The following is a 20,000-nucleotide window of genomic DNA, read 5'->3' as shown; positions in this document are numbered from 1 at the left end:
CGAAGCGAGGGAAAAAATATAATATGTGTATACGATGGTTATTTTGCCAGTAACCATTTTGGTTAAATCATGTGACATCATTTGTAAGAAACGCTGTGATTGGCAGAGTCAAATGGCGTCACTGATCTACATCCTGGTCGAGCGGCGCTCTGATAGGTCGAGACCGCTTGGCCCCCATGGCACAGCGACACGTAACTCCATTGTGATTGGTTGAGTGACTGGGGACGCGAATGACGTAATGGATTCACAAGATAAGGGTTTGATTCGTTGGTCAGGAAGGGGTCAGACGATGCGAACGACTTTAAAGATACGACGCCAGTACGACCCTTAAATACGACACCAGTACGACCCTTGAGTCTGATAAAGGGATCTTTAACCCAACCCTTCAGGGTTTAGGTCAAAGGTTACGCTATCATACCCAATGACACGTAAATTTGCCCTTAAAAGTCGTACCGTCGTGCTTCAAGGGTCGTACTGCCGTTGTTCAAGGGTCACGCAGGGGGGGGGCGGGCGGTGTTGAGCAACGGGGGTCATGTGTATCGTCAAATGTGAAATAGTCGTACGCTGTTCAATTAATCATTCCACCTCCCCGCCACACGTCAAAAACCCATAAAAACGAAAAAACGATTTAAAACTTTGGCAACCACATAAACGTTTTCTTTCATCCCCAGGAATCGTCTAGGAGATTCCCATTTGTACAGACAGACAAAGGCGGGTCATGATTCTCACCTCAAGACTTATCGCTTCTCTTCGCACCCATCACTTTTCTCTGTATATCGTGCTAAACGCAGCAAAGCAATGCACATTCCACATCCTATTTTTCTTCAACATCCTGAATATAAGAGCTTATTCATGTATCTCCCTTATGATGTCAGCAATCTTAATTACCCTCACTAACAATCGTTGGTGCCCGTTACGGACTTCTGCCGGCAAAATCACTCTCAAGAAACTATAAAGAAAAACTGAGAAAAAATAAGATTAGCAAGACTGGAAACTCGTTCATCTGATGCATTAAAACTTGGCACACGTACTAATGCAGAACTTTCAAGTCTTGGTAGGGAAAAGTTGGTTATAATTCCTCCCCCAACCGCTAGGTGGCTCTACTGGGACTAGCAGCTGAGCCTCACTGAGGATAAGTACCAAAATATCAAAATGACTTTTTCTTTTTTATAATAAAGTTTCTTCTTTCAGTAACAAAGTTTGATATTTTTCTATTAATATATATATATATATATATATATATATATATATATATATATATATATATATATATATATATATATATATATATATATATATTGCTAATATGACGATGTGTAATCATATATGTATATGTATACTTCCCTCCCAACCTTTCGTCCTACCTCTGTATATGTGTATGTATACTTGCCAGCCCGTGAGCCCACCAGTCCGTGTATGTATATCAATTATGGGGTTAATTTTTGCAGTTTTTTTTTTTTTGTCTGTCTGTTTGTATAACGTCTGAACGTATAAACATGTGTTCTGTATATTCGCTGACCTACATATATACATATATGTATATATGCCTTTGTCTTCTGGCTCTGGAACCTGTGCATGCAGGGCAAAGGACAAGAATGCATACGTGCGTGTGTTAATTATGTCACATATCAATTATCATGTCTATTAGTGTAATTACGTCATGCATTAAGACATAATAGACCTTTCAACTTCCTCCTCTTCACTGCATAGCTCCATTCGTGACTGTATCATTAAGTCTATTACAGTTATGAAACATGCATAAATTCATATATACATATACATACATACATACATACATATATATATATATATATATATATATATATATATATATATATATATATATATATATATATATATATATATATATATATATATAAAGGTCAGACTTTGTTACCTTAATGGAAATGATCACATTGTGAACTTGGGAATGTCCCTTGTTTGTTTTTGTGTGTGTGTGTGTGTGGGTGGGTGGGTGGGTGTATATACCGCCCTTTCCCCCAGAAGCCTAAGTCAGGCACTCATTTATCGACCAACCTCGAGGAGACTATGAACAGCTGGGACTGACCGTGGGCCGACGAAGGCCTCGCGCAGAATTCGAATGCAGCCAGGGCCCTCGCGTGAATTATGATCAGTGATGCACATGGCAAGTCTTGCGTCATGAACAATACAGATTCACTCTATCGCTAATCTCAGTGTATGATTATCAAGCTCGGGTTCATCTGGGACTGACTTCAACCACATATCACGTTTTCTTTTAAATGCCTTTCTAGTTGTTCCGTGTACGTCCTCTCATTTCTCGGTGTAGTAAGTGGAGGATTGTTTCTTTTTTACACATGGCTCTTTTTGTGTATTACTTAAGAACTCGTGTTTCTCACATGTTTTGATTTCTTGTTTTTAAGTTCATCTTTTTGTTCCTTATCCCATTAGTCTGTTGCTCTGCTCAGAGTATCTGGTAAATTTCCTTTGCCCTCTTTATTCGGCTCTCTAGTTCGAATCCTATCCATAGCTGTGTGTGTGTGTGTGTGTGTGTGTGTGTGCTAGTCCCTCAATATTTTTTTGCGCTTGACGTATTTCACAACCGTTTCCAGATTTTCATTCGACTGGTGACCGCAGAGCCTAAGAGTATTTAACTTAGCTTCCAATATATATATATATATATATATATATATATATATATATATATATATATATATATATATATATATATATATGTATACCCCTCCCTATACATAAAGACGCAAGCCTCTCTCTCTCTCTCTCTCTCTCTCTCTCTCTCTCTCTCTCTCTCTCTCTCTCTCTCTCTCTGCTAGCCTCATTGTTACGAACGCAACAGCTTTATGAGAGATAATGGTGAGTGAGGAGCTCCGGTGTAGAAAACATTAACAGCTGAATTGCTTAAATGAAGCTTCTAATCCGTAATTAACGTTGAATCCGGTCATCTGACGAGAGCAAAAATGCACAAAGGTCTTCATAATGGTAAATGAAGATATAGATATAGATATTTCTTTCTTTCTTTCTTTCTTTCTTTCTTTCTATCTTTCTTTCCTTTTCTTTCTTTCTTTCTTTCTTTCTATTTCTTTCTTTCTTTCTTTCTTTCTATTTCTTTCTTTCTTTCTTTCTTTTTGTTGTTCGCATCTATGGCGCAGGAGCGAAACTGATAATACAGGATGGATGATGGACAATCATCACACCCACCGCCCCTCCTCTCTCTCTCTCTCTCTCTCTCTCTCTCTCTCTCTCTCTATATATATATATATATATATATATATATATATATATATATATATATATATATATATATATATATATATATATATATATATATATATATATCCATCATACCCTTATGTGTTTCCCGCCTTCGTGAGGCAGCGTCAGGAACCAACGAACAATGGCCTCATACGATTCACTCTCTTGCTCTCACATTACTGAAACCAGTGGCAAGTACCTCGTCGTCCCCCCTATACCACACCAATATCCACCGTAAAGCGGTCATGTTAAATGGTCAGATAATCATCAAACTCCAAATGTCGTAAAAAAAAACGGAGAAAATTAAAAAAATTCCTGAATAATCAAATATATTATTGGACAGCCAATATGGCTTCCACAACACCAACAACAAAAATTTTTTCATAAGAAATTCACAAAAAAATCTTAATTGTCATATATCACAACTGGGACATAAAACGTACCGTCTGATGTAACAAACCCAGATTTTTTTAGTGAAGTCTATTGATATATCACCACACAAGAGCTTGCAATTTGAATTAGAACTCTCGCTCTTTGAATTAGAAACCATGCGCTTGGTAATTGAAGCTTCAGCCACGACTACAAAAGACCCCCCCCCCCTCCTCCTCACACACACACATCCTTGACCCCATCAAATAACAAAAAACGTAATGCAATACCATAAAAGGTAATATCAACTTGGTGTCGACACATCAAAGCTCCCATTACCTAATCTTATGAATTATCGAATACCGAGCCTTAACAAACGCTTGGGGGTCATTAGTAGTGATAATTAGAGGTCAGTCACCCTTAAGACTTTATCAATACTACGCTTTTTACTTCTGTCAACTTCAGGAGGATGGCTGGTAATCTACCTACCCCCGTCTCAGGGGTAGACTTCACGCTCTACCCTAATCTACTGCTTTGTCTGTCATTTTCCGATATATATATATATATATATATATATATATATATATATATATATATATATATATATATATATATCGATCATAAATTAAACCGGTGTTACCAGGCTCCGCCTGCTCTCCGTTACGCAGCGAGTGAAAGGCCACCTTTGCCTTGGCTGTATCACTCAAGAGTACAGTCCCGTGAAAGAGTTTCCCATTATAAAGGATTCTACGTTTCCATGCTACTGGTTACAGCGCAACTTAATAATGCTGCTGCAGGAACCCTAAGCAAAGAGGTCCTGTCTAACGATGGGACTATTTCATAGAAAATGGACCCTGGGGTGATTAGACATTAACAAACAATCAATAAACCAGTTAACCTTATGACCAGAGACAAACGAAAACGAAGGGACATGATATATCATCCAATATTCTATCAAACAAGAGAATAAAAAGTCTTGAAAGATGTCTATTATTTACATTGATCTCTCGATAGATGAAAAAATATAAGAATATCTATCCAACAGCTTGAGAAATCTGGACGCAGCCAATTCAGTTCAAACTATGGCTGACATGAAAATGGCCTTTTGCAATCCACGGTGCTTGTCACCTGACTGATGGAAGGGAATTCTTTAACAGTGAACACCTCAGTTAGGAAGTCTGTCAAAGATTCGAACAGACTTCCAACATTTTTCTTTTCTTTTTCTTCTGAAGAATTACAGAGATGAGCTGGAGAGATTACGGGAACACAGCTTAGAAAAGAGTAACTAATATTGATATTTCTGGTGCTATTTATGGTGTTACTAATATACATATCTATTTATTTCTGATGCTATTTACGGTGCTAATAACATAAACATTTCTGATGCAATTCAAAGTGCCAATGATATCAATATTCTGGTGCTATTTAAGGTGCTATTGATACTCATATTTCTGTTGCTATTTAAGGTGCTATTGAAATTCATATTTCTGTGGCTATTTAAGGTGCTATTGATATTCCCATAAATGGTTCTATTTAAGGTGCTATTGATACTCCTATTCATGGTGCTATTGATATTCTTATTTCTGGTGCTATTTAAGGTGCTATTGATATTCCAATTTGTGACGCTATTTAAGGTACTATTGACAATCTAATTTCCGGCGGTATTTTAGGACTGACTGTACCGTCGCGCTTGCACGACCCCGATCGTCGTGTTCAAAGGTTCCGTACCGTCGTGTTCAAAGCCTTTATCACCTCGCTCACAGGGGGAGTTTAAGCAGACAAGTGTTCCGGTACGACAAATCCAGACCTTCCTATGTGTCTGCTTTAAGGAGACACACTCTCTTGTCTTATGACTTCGAATCATCTCTCTCTCTCTCTCTCTCTCTCTCTCTCTCTCTCTCTCTCTCTCTCTCTCTCTCTCTCTCTCTCTCTCTCTCTCTGCTCAAGGCTTCGTTATATATGTTCATTCTTGCTGATCAGTTAGGTCGATCAGCCAAAAGCCAAGGTTAAGAAGTATATATGTGTAGAGACGCATGTATGAGTAATGCTACAATGATAATTATGACTATAATAATAATAATAATAATAATAATAATAATAATAATAATAATAATAATGATAATAATAACAATAATAACAATAACAATTTTCTACACCACAGTGCTTTTCCTACCTTGGCGAGGGAGCGTCAGGAACCAACGAACAATGGCCTCACTTGCTCCAGCTTGCTCCCTACCATCACCACCCAGACATTACCCCTAGTGGCTTTCCCAAACCATTCTTCCCCCTTTCCCCTTGAGCTTCGTTTCACTCAGGGCCAGAATGTGTGTGTGTGTATGTATGTGTGTGTGTGTGTATGTATGTGTGTGTGTGTGTGTGTGTGTGTGTGTGTGTGTGTGTGTGTGTGTGTGGACTAAGTCTACAAAAGCCACTAAGAACAAACCATCAAGGAGGCCCTAAAGACGAATGACAAGGGAGGTACTTTGCGTGTACGAAATCACCCCCCCCTCCCCCTTTCTACTAACTACTTTGATGACGCAGGCTTGCCGTAAGCCCCAGTCACGAACTTTCGTGTCCTGGGCCATCTACGGAACTGCCTCACGCACGCCCTCGCCCTTGCGTTCGTCTACACCTAAATCATTCGTTGTATTCTCTTATATGTACGTTATCTAGTGTTACTGTATCACATGAAGTGTGATTACTACTTGTGTGTTACGACAAGAAAGTTTGACATTCGTGTTTGCCCCCCGTCGGTCCGTGTGTGTGTGTGTGTGTGTGTGTGTGTGTGTGTGTGTGTGTGTGTGTGTGTGCGTTTAAGAATGTGCTGACAACACCCTTTGGAAACACCAGGCGAAGGTGGTTCACACGAATACCACGCGACGATCCATCATCATTAATGATTGATGATTACGGACGTACGGCACGCACACACACACACACACACACACACACACACACATACTGGAAACACAAGACCGTACATGTAACAATCCTCAACTCCTTCAACATGATGGTTCGAATCCTTGATAAAAGGCTCAGGTCGAAGGCCATGATATTATACCCTAGGGTCGTACCGTCGTGCTCAAGGGTCGTACCGTCGTGCTCAAGGGTCGTACCGTCGTGCTCAAGGGTCGTATCGCCGTGCTCAAGGGTCGTAATGTTGTGCTTAAGTATCGTACCGTCGTGCTCGAAGGTCGTACCGTCATGCTGCTCGAAAGGTCGTACCGTCATGCTCGAAAGGTCGTACCGTCATGCTGCTCGAAAGGTCGTACCGTCATGCTGCTCGAAAGGTCGTACCGTCATGCTGCTCGAAAGGTCGTACCGTCATGCTGCTCGAAAGGTCGTACCGTCATGCTGCTCGAAAGGTCGTACCGTCATGCTGCTCGAAAGGTCGTACCGTCATGCTGCTCGAAAGGTCGTACCGTCATGCTGCTCGAAAGGTCGTACCGTCATGCTGCTCGAAAGGTCGTACCGTCATGCTGCTCGAAAGGTCGTACCGTCATGCTGCTCGAAAGGTCGTACCGTCATGCTGCTCGAAAGGTCGTACCGTCATGCTGCTCGAAAGGTCGTACCGTCATGCTGCTCGAAAGGTCGTACCGTCGTGCTCAAGGGTCGTACCGTCGTGCTCAAGGGTCGTAATGTTGTGCTTAAGTATCGTACCGTCGTGCTCAAGGGTCGTACCGTCGTGCTCAAGGGTCGTACCGTCGTGCTCAAGGGTCGTACCGTCGTGCTCAAGGGTCGTACCGTCGTGCTCGAAGGTCGTACCGTCATGCTGCTCGAAAGGTCGTACCGTCATGCTGCTCGAAAGGTCGTACCGTCATGCTGCTCGAAAGGTCGTACCGTCATGCTGCTCGAAAGGTCGTACCGTCATGCTGCTCGAAAGGTCGTACCGTCATGCTGCTCGAAAGGTCGTACCGTCATGCTGCTCGAAAGGTCGTACCGTCATGCTGCTCGAAAGGTCGTACCGTCATGCTGCTCGAAAGGTCGTACCGTCATGCTGCTCGAAAGGTCGTACCGTCATGCTGCTCGAAAGGTCGTACCGTCATGCTGCTCGAAAGGTCGTACCGTCATGCTGCTCGAAAGGTCGTACCGTCATGCTGCTCGAAAGGTCGTACCGTCATGCTGCTCGAAAGGTCGTACCGTCATGCTGCTCGAAAGGTCGTACCGTCATGCTGCTCGAAAGGTCGTACCGTCGTGCTCAAGGGTCGTACCGTCGTGCTCAAGGGTCGTACCGTCGTGCTCAAGGGTCGTACCGTCGTGTTCAAGGGTCGTACCGTCGTGCTCAAGGGTCGTACCGTCGTGCTCGAAGGTCGTACCGTCATGCTGCTCGAAAGGTCGTACCGTCATGCTGCTCGAAAGGTCGTACCGTCATGCTGCTCGAAAGGTCGTACCGTCATGCTGCTCGAAAGGTCGTACCGTCATGCTGCTCGAAAGGTCGTACCGTCATGCTGCTCGAAAGGTCGTACCGTCATGCTGCTCGAAAGGTCGTACCGTCATGCTGCTCGAAAGGTCGTACCGTCATGCTGCTCGAAAGGTCGTACCGTCATGCTGCTCGAAAGGTCGTACCGTCATGCTGCTCGAAAGGTCGTACCGTCATGCTGCTCGAAAGGTCGTACCGTCGTGCTCAAGGGTCGTACCGTCGTGCTCAAGGGTCGTACCGTCGTGCTCAAGGGTCGTAATGTTGTGCTTAAGTATCGTACCGTCGTGCTCAAGGGTCGTACCGTCGTGCTCGAAGGTCGTACCGTCATGCTGCTCGAAAGGTCGTACCGTCATGCTGCTCGAAAGGTCGTACCGTCATGCTGCTCGAAAGGTCGTACCGTCGTGCTCAAGGGTCGTACCGTCGTGTTCAAGGGTCGTACCGTCGTGCTCAAGGGTCGTACCGTCGTGCTCGAAGGTCGTACCGTCATGCTGCTCGAAAGGTCGTACCGTCATGCTGCTCGAAAGGTCGTACCGTCGTGCTCAAGGGTCGTACCGTCGTGCTCGAAGGTCGTACCGTCATGCTGCTCGAAAGGTCGTACCGTCATGCTGCTCGAAAGGTCGTACCGTCATGCTGCTCGAAAGGTCGTACCGTCATGCTGCTCGAAAGGTCGTACCGTCATGCTGCTCGAAAGGTCGTACCGTCATGCTGCTCGAAAGGTCGTACCGTCATGCTGCTCGAAAGGTCGTACCGTCATGCTGCTCGAAAGGTCGTACCGTCATGCTGCTCGAAAGGTCGTACCGTCATGCTGCTCGAAAGGTCGTACCGTCATGCTGCTCGAAAGGTCGTACCGTCATGCTGCTCGAAAGGTCGTACCGTCATGCTGCTCGAAAGGTCGTACCGTCATGCTGCTCGAAAGGTCGTACCGTCATGCTGCTCGAAAGGTCGTACCGTCATGCTGCTCGAAAGGTCGTACCGTCATGCTGCTCGAAAGGTCGTACCGTCATGCTGCTCGAAAGGTCGTACCGTCGTGCTCAAGGGTCGTATCGCCGTGCTCAAGGGTCGTAATGTTGTGCTTAAGTATCGTACCGTCGTGCTCAAGGGTCGTACCGTCGTGCTCAAGGGTCGTATCGCCGTGCTCAAGGGTCGTACCGTCGTGCTCAAGGGTCGTATCGCCGTGCTCAAGGGTCGTACCGTCGTGTTCAAGGGTCGTACCGTCGTGCTCAAGGGTCGTACCGCCGTGCTCAAGGGTCTTACCGTCGTGCTCAAGGGTCGTACCGTCGTGCTCAAGGGTCGTACCGTCGTGCTCAAGGGTCGTATCGCCGTGCTCAAGGGTCGTATCGCCGTGCTCAAGGGTCGTACCGTCGTGTTCAAGGGTCGTACCGTCGTGCTCGAAGGTCGTACCGTCATGCTGCTCGAAAGGTCGTACCGTCATGCTGCTCGAAAGGTCGTACCGTCATGCTGCTCGAAAGGTCGTACCGTCATGCTGCTCGAAAGGTCGTACCGTCATGCTGCTCGAAAGGTCGTACCGTCGTGCTCAAGGGTCGTACCGTCGTGCTCAAGGGTCGTACCGTCGTGCTCAAGGGTCGTACCGTCGTGCTCAAGGGTCGTACCGTCGTGCTCAAGGGTCGTACCGTCGTGCTCAAGGGTCGTACCGTCGTGCTCAAGGGTCGTACCGTCGTGCTCAAGGGTCGTACCGTCGTGCTCAAGGGTCGTACCGTCGTGCTCAAGGGTCGTACCGTCGTGCTCAAGGGTCGTATCGCCGTGCTCAAGGGTCGTACCGTCGTGCTCAAGGGTCGTATCGCCGTGCTCAAGGGTCGTACCGTCGTGCTCAAGGGTCGTACCGTCGTGCTCAAGGGTCGTATCGCCGTGCTCAAGGGTCGTATCGCCGTGCTCAAGGGTCGTACCGTCGTGCTCAAGGGTCGTACCGTCGTGCTCAAGGGTCGTATCGCCGTGCTCAAGGGTCGTACCGTCGTGCTCAAGGGTCGTACCGTCGTGCTCAAGGGTCGTATCGCCGTGCTCAAGGGTCGTACCGTCGTGCTCAAGGGTCGTACCGTCGTGCTCAAGGGTCGTACCGTCGTGCTCAAGGGTCGTACCGTCGTGCTCAAGGGTCGTACCGTCGTGCTCAAGGGTCGTACCGTCGTGCTCAAGGGTCGTACCGTCGTGCTCAAGGGTCGTACCGTCGTGCTCAAGGGTCGTACCGTCGTGCTCAAGGGTCGTACCGTCGTGCTCGAAGGTCGTACCGTCATGCTGCTCGAAAGGTCGTACCGTCATGCTGCTCGAAAGGTCGTACCGTCATGCTGCTCGAAAGGTCGTACCGTCATGCTGCTCGAAAGGTCGTACCGTCATGCTGCTCGAAAGGTCGTACCGTCATGCTGCTCGAAAGGTCGTACCGTCATGCTGCTCGAAAGGTCGTACCGTCATGCTGCTCGAAAGGTCGTACCGTCATGCTGCTCGAAAGGTCGTACCGTCATGCTGCTCGAAAGGTCGTACCGTCATGCTGCTCGAAAGGTCGTACCGTCATGCTGCTCGAAAGGTCGTACCGTCATGCTGCTCGAAAGGTCGTACCGTCATGCTGCTCGAAAGGTCGTACCGTCATGCTGCTCGAAAGGTCGTACCGTCATGCTGCTCGAAAGGTCGTACCGTCATGCTGCTCGAAAGGTCGTACCGTCATGCTGCTCGAAAGGTCGTACCGTCATGCTGCTCGAAAGGTCGTACCGTCATGCTGCTCGAAAGGTCGTACCGTCATGCTGCTCGAAAGGTCGTACCGTCATGCTGCTCGAAAGGTCGTACCGTCGTGCTCGAAGGTCGTACCGTCATGCTGCTCGAAAGGTCGTACCGTCATGCTGCTCGAAAGGTCGTACCGTCATGCTGCTCGAAAGGTCGTACCGTCGTGCTCAAGGGTCGTACCGTCGTGCTCAAGGGTCGTACCGTCGTGCTCAAGGGTCGTACCGTCGTGCTCAAGGGTCGTATCGCCGTGCTCAAGGGTCGTATCGCCGTGCTCAAGGGTCGTACCGTCGTGCTCGAAGGTCGTACCGTCATGCTGCTCGAAAGGTCGTACCGTCATGCTGCTCGAAAGGTCGTACCGTCATGCTGCTCGAAAGGTCGTACCGTCATGCTGCTCGAAAGGTCGTACCGTCATGCTGCTCGAAAGGTCGTACCGTCATGCTGCTCGAAAGGTCGTACCGTCATGCTGCTCGAAAGGTCGTACCGTCATGCTGCTCGAAAGGTCGTACCGTCATGCTGCTCGAAAGGTCGTACCGTCATGCTGCTCGAAAGGTCGTACCGTCATGCTGCTCGAAAGGTCGTACCGTCATGCTGCTCGAAAGGTCGTACCGTCGTGCTCAAGGGTCGTATCGCCGTGCTCAAGGGTCGTACCGTCGTGCTCAAGGGTCGTATCGCCGTGCTCAAGGGTCGTACCGTCGTGCTCAAGGGTCGTACCGTCGTGCTCGAAGGTCGTACCGTCATGCTGCTCGAAAGGTCGTACCGTCATGCTGCTCGAAAGGTCGTACCGTCATGCTGCTCGAAAGGTCGTACCGTCATGCTGCTCGAAAGGTCGTACCGTCGTGCTCAAGGGTCGTATCGCCGTGCTCAAGGGTCGTACCGTCGTGCTCAAGGGTCGTACCGTCGTGTTCAAGGGTCGTACCGTCGTGCTCAAGGGTCGTACCGTCGTGCTCAAGGGTCGTATCGCCGTGCTCAAGGGTCGTACCGTCGTGCTCGAAGGTCGTACCGTCATGCTGCTCGAAAGGTCGTACCGTCATGCTGCTCGAAAGGTCGTACCGTCATGCTGCTCGAAAGGTCGTACCGTCATGCTGCTCGAAAGGTCGTACCGTCATGCTGCTCGAAAGGTCGTACCGTCATGCTGCTCGAAAGGTCGTACCGTCATGCTGCTCGAAAGGTCGTACCGTCATGCTGCTCGAAAGGTCGTACCGTCGTGCTCAAGGGTCGTATCGCCGTGCTCAAGGGTCGTACCGTCGTGCTCAAGGGTCGTACCGTCGTGCTCGAAGGTCGTACCGTCATGCTGCTCGAAAGGTCGTACCGTCATGCTGCTCGAAAGGTCGTACCGTCATGCTGCTCGAAAGGTCGTACCGTCATGCTGCTCGAAAGGTCGTACCGTCATGCTGCTCGAAAGGTCGTACCGTCGTGTTCAAGGGTCGTACCGTCGTGTTCAAGGGTCGTACCGTCGTGCTCAAGGGTCGTACCGTCGTGCTCGAAGGTCGTACCGTCATGCTGCTCGAAAGGTCGTACCGTCATGCTGCTCGAAAGGTCGTACCGTCATGCTGCTCGAAAGGTCGTACCGTCATGCTGCTCGAAAGGTCGTACCGTCATGCTGCTCGAAAGGTCGTACCGTCATGCTGCTCGAAAGGTCGTACCGTCATGCTGCTCGAAAGGTCGTACCGTCATGCTGCTCGAAAGGTCGTACCGTCATGCTGCTCGAAAGGTCGTACCGTCATGCTGCTCGAAAGGTCGTACCGTCATGCTGCTCGAAAGGTCGTACCGTCGTGCTCAAGGGTCGTATCGCCGTGCTCAAGGGTCGTACCGTCGTGCTCAAGGGTCGTATCGCCGTGCTCAAGGGTCGTACCGTCGTGCTCAAGGGTCGTACCGTCGTGCTCAAGGGTCGTACCGTCGTGCTCGAAGGTCGTACCGTCATGCTGCTCGAAAGGTCGTACCGTCGTGCTCAAGGGTCGTACCGTCGTGCTCGAAGGTCGTACCGTCATGCTGCTCGAAAGGTCGTACCGTCATGCTGCTCGAAAGGTCGTACCGTCATGCTGCTCGAAAGGTCGTACCGTCATGCTGCTCGAAAGGTCGTACCGTCATGCTGCTCGAAAGGTCGTACCGTCATGCTGCTCGAAAGGTCGTACCGTCATGCTGCTCGAAAGGTCGTACCGTCATGCTGCTCGAAAGGTCGTACCGTCATGCTGCTCGAAAGGTCGTACCGTCATGCTGCTCGAAAGGTCGTACCGTCGTGCTCAAGGGTCGTACCGTCGTGCTCAAGGGTCGTACCGTCGTGCTCGAAGGTCGTACCGTCATGCTGCTCGAAAGGTCGTACCGTCATGCTGCTCGAAAGGTCGTACCGTCATGCTGCTCGAAAGGTCGTACCGTCATGCTGCTCGAAAGGTCGTACCGTCATGCTGCTCGAAAGGTCGTACCGTCATGCTGCTCGAAAGGTCGTACCGTCATGCTGCTCGAAAGGTCGTACCGTCGTGCTCAAGGGTCGTACCGTCGTGCTCAAGGGTCGTATCGCCGTGCTCAAGGGTCGTACCGTCGTGCTCAAGGGTCGTATCGCCGTGCTCAAGGGTCGTATCGCCGTGCTCAAGGGTCGTACCGTCGTGCTCAAGGGTCGTACCGCCGTGCTCAAGGGTCGTATCGCCGTGCTCAAGGGTCGTATCGCCGTGCTCAAGGGTCGTACCGTCGTGTTCAAGGGTCGTACCGTCGTGCTCAAGGGTCGTACCGTCGTGCTCAAGGGTCGTACCGTCGTGCTCAAGGGTCGTACCGTCGTGCTCAAGGGTCGTATCGCCGTGCTCAAGGGTCGTACCGTCGTGCTCAAGGGTCGTACCGTCGTGCTCAAGGGTCGTACCGTCGTGCTCAAGGGTCGTACCGTCGTGTTCAACCATTTCTCCTCCAAATAATGGAACTTACAACACTCGCCTAAAACAACCAGATCAATATCGTCCCCTTAAAAGTCCAACAAGCCGTCTCTTAGGTCTGCCAGGGGGACCTGAAGGGCGAGCCCTTGTAGAGCGCCAACTTCGGACCTTCCGATAGCATGGAGCGAGGCTGGCATTTGGCAAGCCCTTGCAATCAGCCTCCAGATCTGTAAAGGTTTCATGAATTATATGAAGAGCCAACTCAAGCTGGTGGAGCGACTGTTATTACAGTAGTACAACTGCCTCAAGGTTGTGTCTGAAGGTCATGCCCTAAAACTGTCGAGTGTTGGCGAAGTTTGTAGGCCGGGCCCTTAAACTGTCGAGTGTTGGATAAGGTTTAGAACTTAAGATCCTTAACATGAAATTACAAGCATTACTTATCGTTCACAAACCCTAAGAAATCGAGCGCTGGCGAATATTTAAGGGTCGGATCAGCACTTGTTGTTCTGGGCACTAAGGGAACCCTTGTTCAAGGTGTAGCAGTCCTTAAACATCGCCACTAACGTCCTATACTGACGTGTTGGTGATGTTGTTTTTGAAAGGTCACACCTACCAGCGTAGAACGCTGGCCAATGGTTTAAAAGGTCAGAGCCTTTTTTTTCTTTCTTTCTCTTTTTTGGTCTACTCCCAACGTTGCGTTTGACTGACGTACCCTCAACATACGTGTTGGAGAAGAGTGAAATTAAAACACAAAAATATCTGGTTGTTCCTGTCGACTTCTGGGTCAGACCCACAAAGTCGAGTACCATATATAAGTCGTGGGTCTGACTTATCTTCCCTCCAGATACTGGTGGAAAAAAAAAGAAAAAGTGATAGCTTTGGGTAAAGACAATGACGCCAGAGAGCCAAAGTGAGATTTCCCCACAGGGTCTTGTTCTGCCGGGGCGTATCTTTCTCATCCTAAGGCTCACTAAGTGGAAGATCGATGTGTTCATGGCCTCGAGAACGCTTCTAGCACCTGGGTTACCTGTGGGACTAGGAACAGATAAACTGGAACGGGACGGATGAACTGGAATGGAACGGCCTTCAGCTCTGTCATTCTCACTCCATCTGTATAGATTTGTAATTCAGGACCTTGCTATGTCCTCCGCTAGATAACTTCCGTCACTGACCATCGTGTTTTCTCATGTTATCTAACGCTCCCACGTACTCCTGAAGGAGACAACCTCGTTCTCAACCATTAGTTCCCCTTATTACCTCAGCCTTCCTGTGTGTTACTCCTGAATGAGATAAACTCGTCATTGACCATCAAACCTTCTGTTATTCGGCTTTCTCAAAGCCACATACCACCAGGTCTTGGTGTCTGTCTGGTTCTCCAAAGCACTGCTAAAGGGGGCGCTTTGGCGGGAAGCGTCTGAAGACAGAATGAGTCACAGACACGAGACACCATTAGCTTCTTCTCTCTGGGGGAGCCTTGATGATTGCCTCCTTTCGTTTTAATCCCAGGAATACCTCCGAGGCTGGCAAGATAGGACACTCGAGGACCCAGCAGGATCATCCTAGCGTCTGAGATCGATGTCATTAGTCAGATGGAGGTGTGTGTGTGTGTGTGTGTGTGTGGAGAGGGGAGGGAGGGGGTGTGTCTTCAAGGGTGTGTATCCACCAGCCAGAGGATGTCCTTATCATCCCCCCACGCTCACTCCCTTGTTCCCCGGGCTTATCTCTCTCTCCTTATCTTTTCTTCTCGTCTCTCTCTCTCTCTCTCTCTCTCTCTCTCTCTCTCTCTCTCTCTCTCTCTCTCTCTCTCTCGCCGCAAGAGGGGGGGTCGGTCGACACACCACCCGTGGTGTCTATTATTGGCAATTATCTTCAGACCCCAGAGACACAATAGCCCCGGCAATGGAGGAGGTTGATTTCCTTATTGTCGGGGGGGGGGGGGGGGGGGGGGGGGGGGTCGGGCGGTCGGCCGTTCGCATAATGGGTCGTTCTGTCTGGCTGGCCGCCCGTGTGGAGAGTCGTTCGTCGCGGTTGATGGTGGTTCGTGTGGTAAGTCGTTCTGGTGGGAGGGTGTGGAGTCGTTCGTGTTCTAGGGGTTGTTCCACACGACAGGTCGTCCTTGTGGCCAAGGTCAAATTTTGAGTTGTGCATAGTGCTTGCTGGTTGTTCGTCTTCATGTTTGCTTGCAGTAATGGTCGTTCACCAGAGTGGTTGTTCATTGAAACTGGTTGTATAACTGTTTGTTCATACTGCTGCTTGGTTGCACAAATGGCTCTTCATATGGTTGACCTGGTTGTACATATGGTAGTTCATACAGTTGGACGGTTGTACATATGGTAGTTCATACAGTTGGACGGTTGTACATATGGTAGTTCATACAGTTGTTTGGCTGTTCATATGACTGAACATACAGTTAGCTGCATGTTCAAATGATGGTCCATATGGCAGGCTGACGGTTCGTAGCAATGACCGTATCTGGGATAAAAGTATGGGGAACCTTACACTCAAGTATGGGGAGACTTACACTCATCTTTTTCTTAGTTTAAGAGCTAAGAGCAGGTAGAGAGAGAGAGAGAGAGAGAGAGAGAGAGAGAGAGAGAGAGAGAGAGAGAGAGAGAGAGAGAGAGAGAGAGAGAGAGAGAGAGAGAGTTAGCATTACTGACGAGGAAGGTGGTATGCTCTCTCTCTCTCTCTCCCCTGCAATTTACGTGTAATGTTGCCATGGTGATGAGCGAGGGAGGGTTGACAGGCAGTCAGGGGAAGTTACTTAACAAGGTGTTGAAAGAGGGCAAGAGAGAGAGAGAGAGAGAGAGAGAGAGAGAGAGAGAGAGAGAGAGAGAGAGAGAGGGGGGGGGGGGGCAAGCCAGGTGTGGAAGGAGGAGAGGAGACTCGCCTCATAACTGATAATTTCCCTCCTCATTTCCATCCAGTCGCAGACCCACGGTGAGGACCAATTGTCGAAAACCCGAATACAATTTTGGATTCCCCATTCGATATTTCTAACTTTCCGTGGGTTCGAATCCCTTTGTGTGTGTGTGTGTGTGTGTGTGTGTGTGTGTGTGTGTGTGTGTGTGTGTGTGTGTGTGTGTGTGGTGAAATACGCCAACGCGAATAAAAATGTGTAAATCTTTTACAATACCCTGTAAACAGCCCTCAGCCAACACACCATTTACTGGGGGTGTGGGGGTGTTCAATAATGTGAAATGGAATTATCAGGGAGCTTGGGATGATCAAGGACACTTCGCGGCTCAAGCCAATCGCTGCCCAACACCTGTACTGTCCTGGTTTCTGATTGGATGACGTGCAAAGTGTGTGAGGGGAAGCTCGCATGACGGAGGACAACACGGCTTTTGTTTTGTCTCCTCTCCCCTACAGGCGAAAACCATCCGTTTAATGAACCCCTTGAGCACGACGGTACGACCCTTGAGCACGACGGTACGACCCTTGAGCACGACGGTACGACCCTTGAGCACGACGGTACGACCCTTGAGCACGACGGTACGACCCTTGAGCACGACGGTACGACCCTTGAGCACGACGGTACGACCCTTGAGCACGACGGTACGACCCTTGAGCACGACGGTACGACCCTTGAGCACGACGGTACGACCCTTGAGCACGACGGTACGACCCTTGAGCACGACGGTACGACCCTTGAGCACGACGGTACGACCCTTGAGCACGACGGTACGACCCTTGAGCACGACGGTACGACCCTTGAGCACGACGGTACGACCCTTGAGCACGACGGTACGACCCTTGAGCACGACGGTACGACCCTTGAGCACGACGGTACGACCCTTGAGCACGACGGTACGACCCTTGAGCACGACGGTACGACCCTTGAGCACGACGGTACGACCCTTGAGCACGACGGTACGACCCTTGAGCACGACGGTACGACCCTTGAGCACGACGGTACGACCCTTGAGCACGACGGTACGACCCTTGAGCACGACGGTACGACCCTTGAGCACGACGGTACGACCCTTGAGCACGACGGTACGACCCTTGAGCACGACGGTACGACCCTTGAGCACGACGGTACGACCCTTGAGCACGACGGTACGACCCTTGAGCACGACGGTACGACCCTTGAGCACGACGGTACGACCCTTGAGCACGACGGTACGACCCTTGAGCACGACGGTACGACCCTTGAGCACGACGGTACGACCCTTGAGCACGACGGTACGACCCTTGAGCACGACGGTACGACCCTTGAGCACGACGGTACGACCCTTGAGCACGACGGTACGACCCTTGAGCACGACGGTACGACCCTTGAGCACGACGGTACGACCCTTGAGCACGACGGTACGACCCTTGAGCACGACGGTACGACCCTTGAGCACGACGGTACGACCCTTGAGCACGACGGTACGACCCTTGAGCACGACGGTACGACCCTTGAGCACGACGGTACGACCCTTGAGCACGACGGTACGACCCTTGAGCACGACGGTACGACCCTTGAGCACGACGGTACGACCCTTGAGCACGACGGTACGACCCTTGAGCACGACGGTACGACCCTTGAGCACGACGGTACGACCCTTGAGCACGACGGTACGACCCTTGAGCACGACGGTACGACCCTTGAGCACGACGGTACGACCCTTGAGCACGACGGTACGACCCTTGAGCACGACGGTACGACCCTTGAGCACGACGGTACGACCCTTGAGCACGACGGTACGACCCTTGAGCACGACGGTACGACCCTTGAGCACGACGGTACGACCCTTGAGCACGACGGTACGACCCTTGAGCACGACGGTACGACCCTTGAGCACGACGGTACGACCCTTGAGCACGACGGTACGACCCTTGAGCACGACGGTACGACCCTTGAGCACGACGGTACGACCCTTGAGCACGACGGTACGACCCTTGAGCACGACGGTACGACCCTTGAGCACGACGGTACGACCCTTGAGCACGACGGTACGACCCTTGAGCACGACGGTACGACCCTTGAGCACGACGGTACGACCCTTGAGCACGACGGTACGACCCTTGAGCACGACGGTACGACCCTTGAGCACGACGGTACGACCCTTGAGCACGACGGTACGACCCTTGAGCACGACGGTACGACCCTTGAGCACGACGGTACGACCCTTGAGCACGACGGTACGACCCTTGAGCACGACGGTACGACCCTTGAGCACGACGGTACGACCCTTGAGCACGACGGTACGACCCTTGAGCACGACGGTACGACCCTTGAGCACGACGGTACGACCCTTGAGCACGACGGTACGACCCTTGAGCACGACGGTACGACCCTTGAGCACGACGGTACGACCCTTGAGCACGACGGTACGACCCTTGAGCACGACGGTACGACCCTTGAGCACGACGGTACGACCCTTGAGCACGACGGTACGACCCTTGAGCACGACGGTACGACCCTTGAGCACGACGGTACGACCCTTGAGCACGACGGTACGACCCTTGAGCACGACGGTACGACCCTTGAGCACGACGGTACGACCCTTGAGCACGACGGTACGACCCTTGAGCACGACGGTACGACCCTTGAGCACGACGGTACGACCCTTGAGCACGACGGTACGACCCTTGAGCACGACGGTACGACCCTTGAGCACGACGGTACGACCCTTGAGCACGACGGTACGACCCTTGAGCACGACGGTACGACCCTTGAGCACGACGGTACGACCCTTGAGCACGACGGTACGACCCTTGAGCACGACGGTACGACCCTTGAGCACGACGGTACGACCCTTGAGCACGACGGTACGACCCTTGAGCACGACGGTACGACCCTTGAGCACGACGGTACGACCCTTGAGCACGACGGTACGACCCTTGAGCACGACGGTACGACCCTTGAGCACGACGGTACGACCCTTGAGCACGACGGTACGACCCTTGAGCACGACGGTACGACCCTTGAGCACGACGGTACGACCCTTGAGCACGACGGTACGACCCTTGAGCACGACGGTACGACCCTTGAGCACGACGGTACGACCCTTGAGCACGACGGTACGACCCTTGAGCACGACGGTACGACCCTTGAGCACGACGGTACGACCCTTGAGCACGACGGTACGACCCTTGAGCACGACGGTACGACCCTTGAGCACGACGGTACGACCCTTGAGCACGACGGTACGACCCTTGAGCACGACGGTACGACCCTTGAGCACGACGGTACGACCCTTGAGCACGACGGTACGACCCTTGAGCACGACGGTACGACCCTTGAGCACGACGGTACGACCCTTGAGCACGACGGTACGACCCTTGAGCACGACGGTACGACCCTTGAGCACGACGGTACGACCCTTGAGCACGACGGTACGACCCTTGAGCACGACGGTACGACCCTTGAGCACGACGGT

At 50.7% G+C, this 20,000-nt stretch overlaps 2 protein-coding genes across 14 annotated transcripts in view; one reads left to right on the top strand and one right to left on the bottom strand.

Annotated features, from left to right (window-relative positions):
- LOC139761858 (uncharacterized) overlaps positions 1-20,000 on the bottom strand; it is a 255,590-nt gene that overhangs the window by 218,465 nt on the left and 17,125 nt on the right. The window lies entirely within an intron of this gene.
- LOC139762002 (uncharacterized) overlaps positions 1-20,000 on the top strand; it is a 31,494-nt gene that overhangs the window by 9,675 nt on the left and 1,819 nt on the right. The window lies entirely within an intron of this gene.

This window comes from Panulirus ornatus, chromosome 42 (assembly GCF_036320965.1).
Source record: "Panulirus ornatus isolate Po-2019 chromosome 42, ASM3632096v1, whole genome shotgun sequence".
Taxonomy (NCBI): domain Eukaryota; kingdom Metazoa; phylum Arthropoda; class Malacostraca; order Decapoda; family Palinuridae; genus Panulirus; species Panulirus ornatus.
The sequence above is the reverse complement of the archived record's forward strand: the minus strand, read 5'-3'. Positions and strand labels throughout refer to the sequence as shown.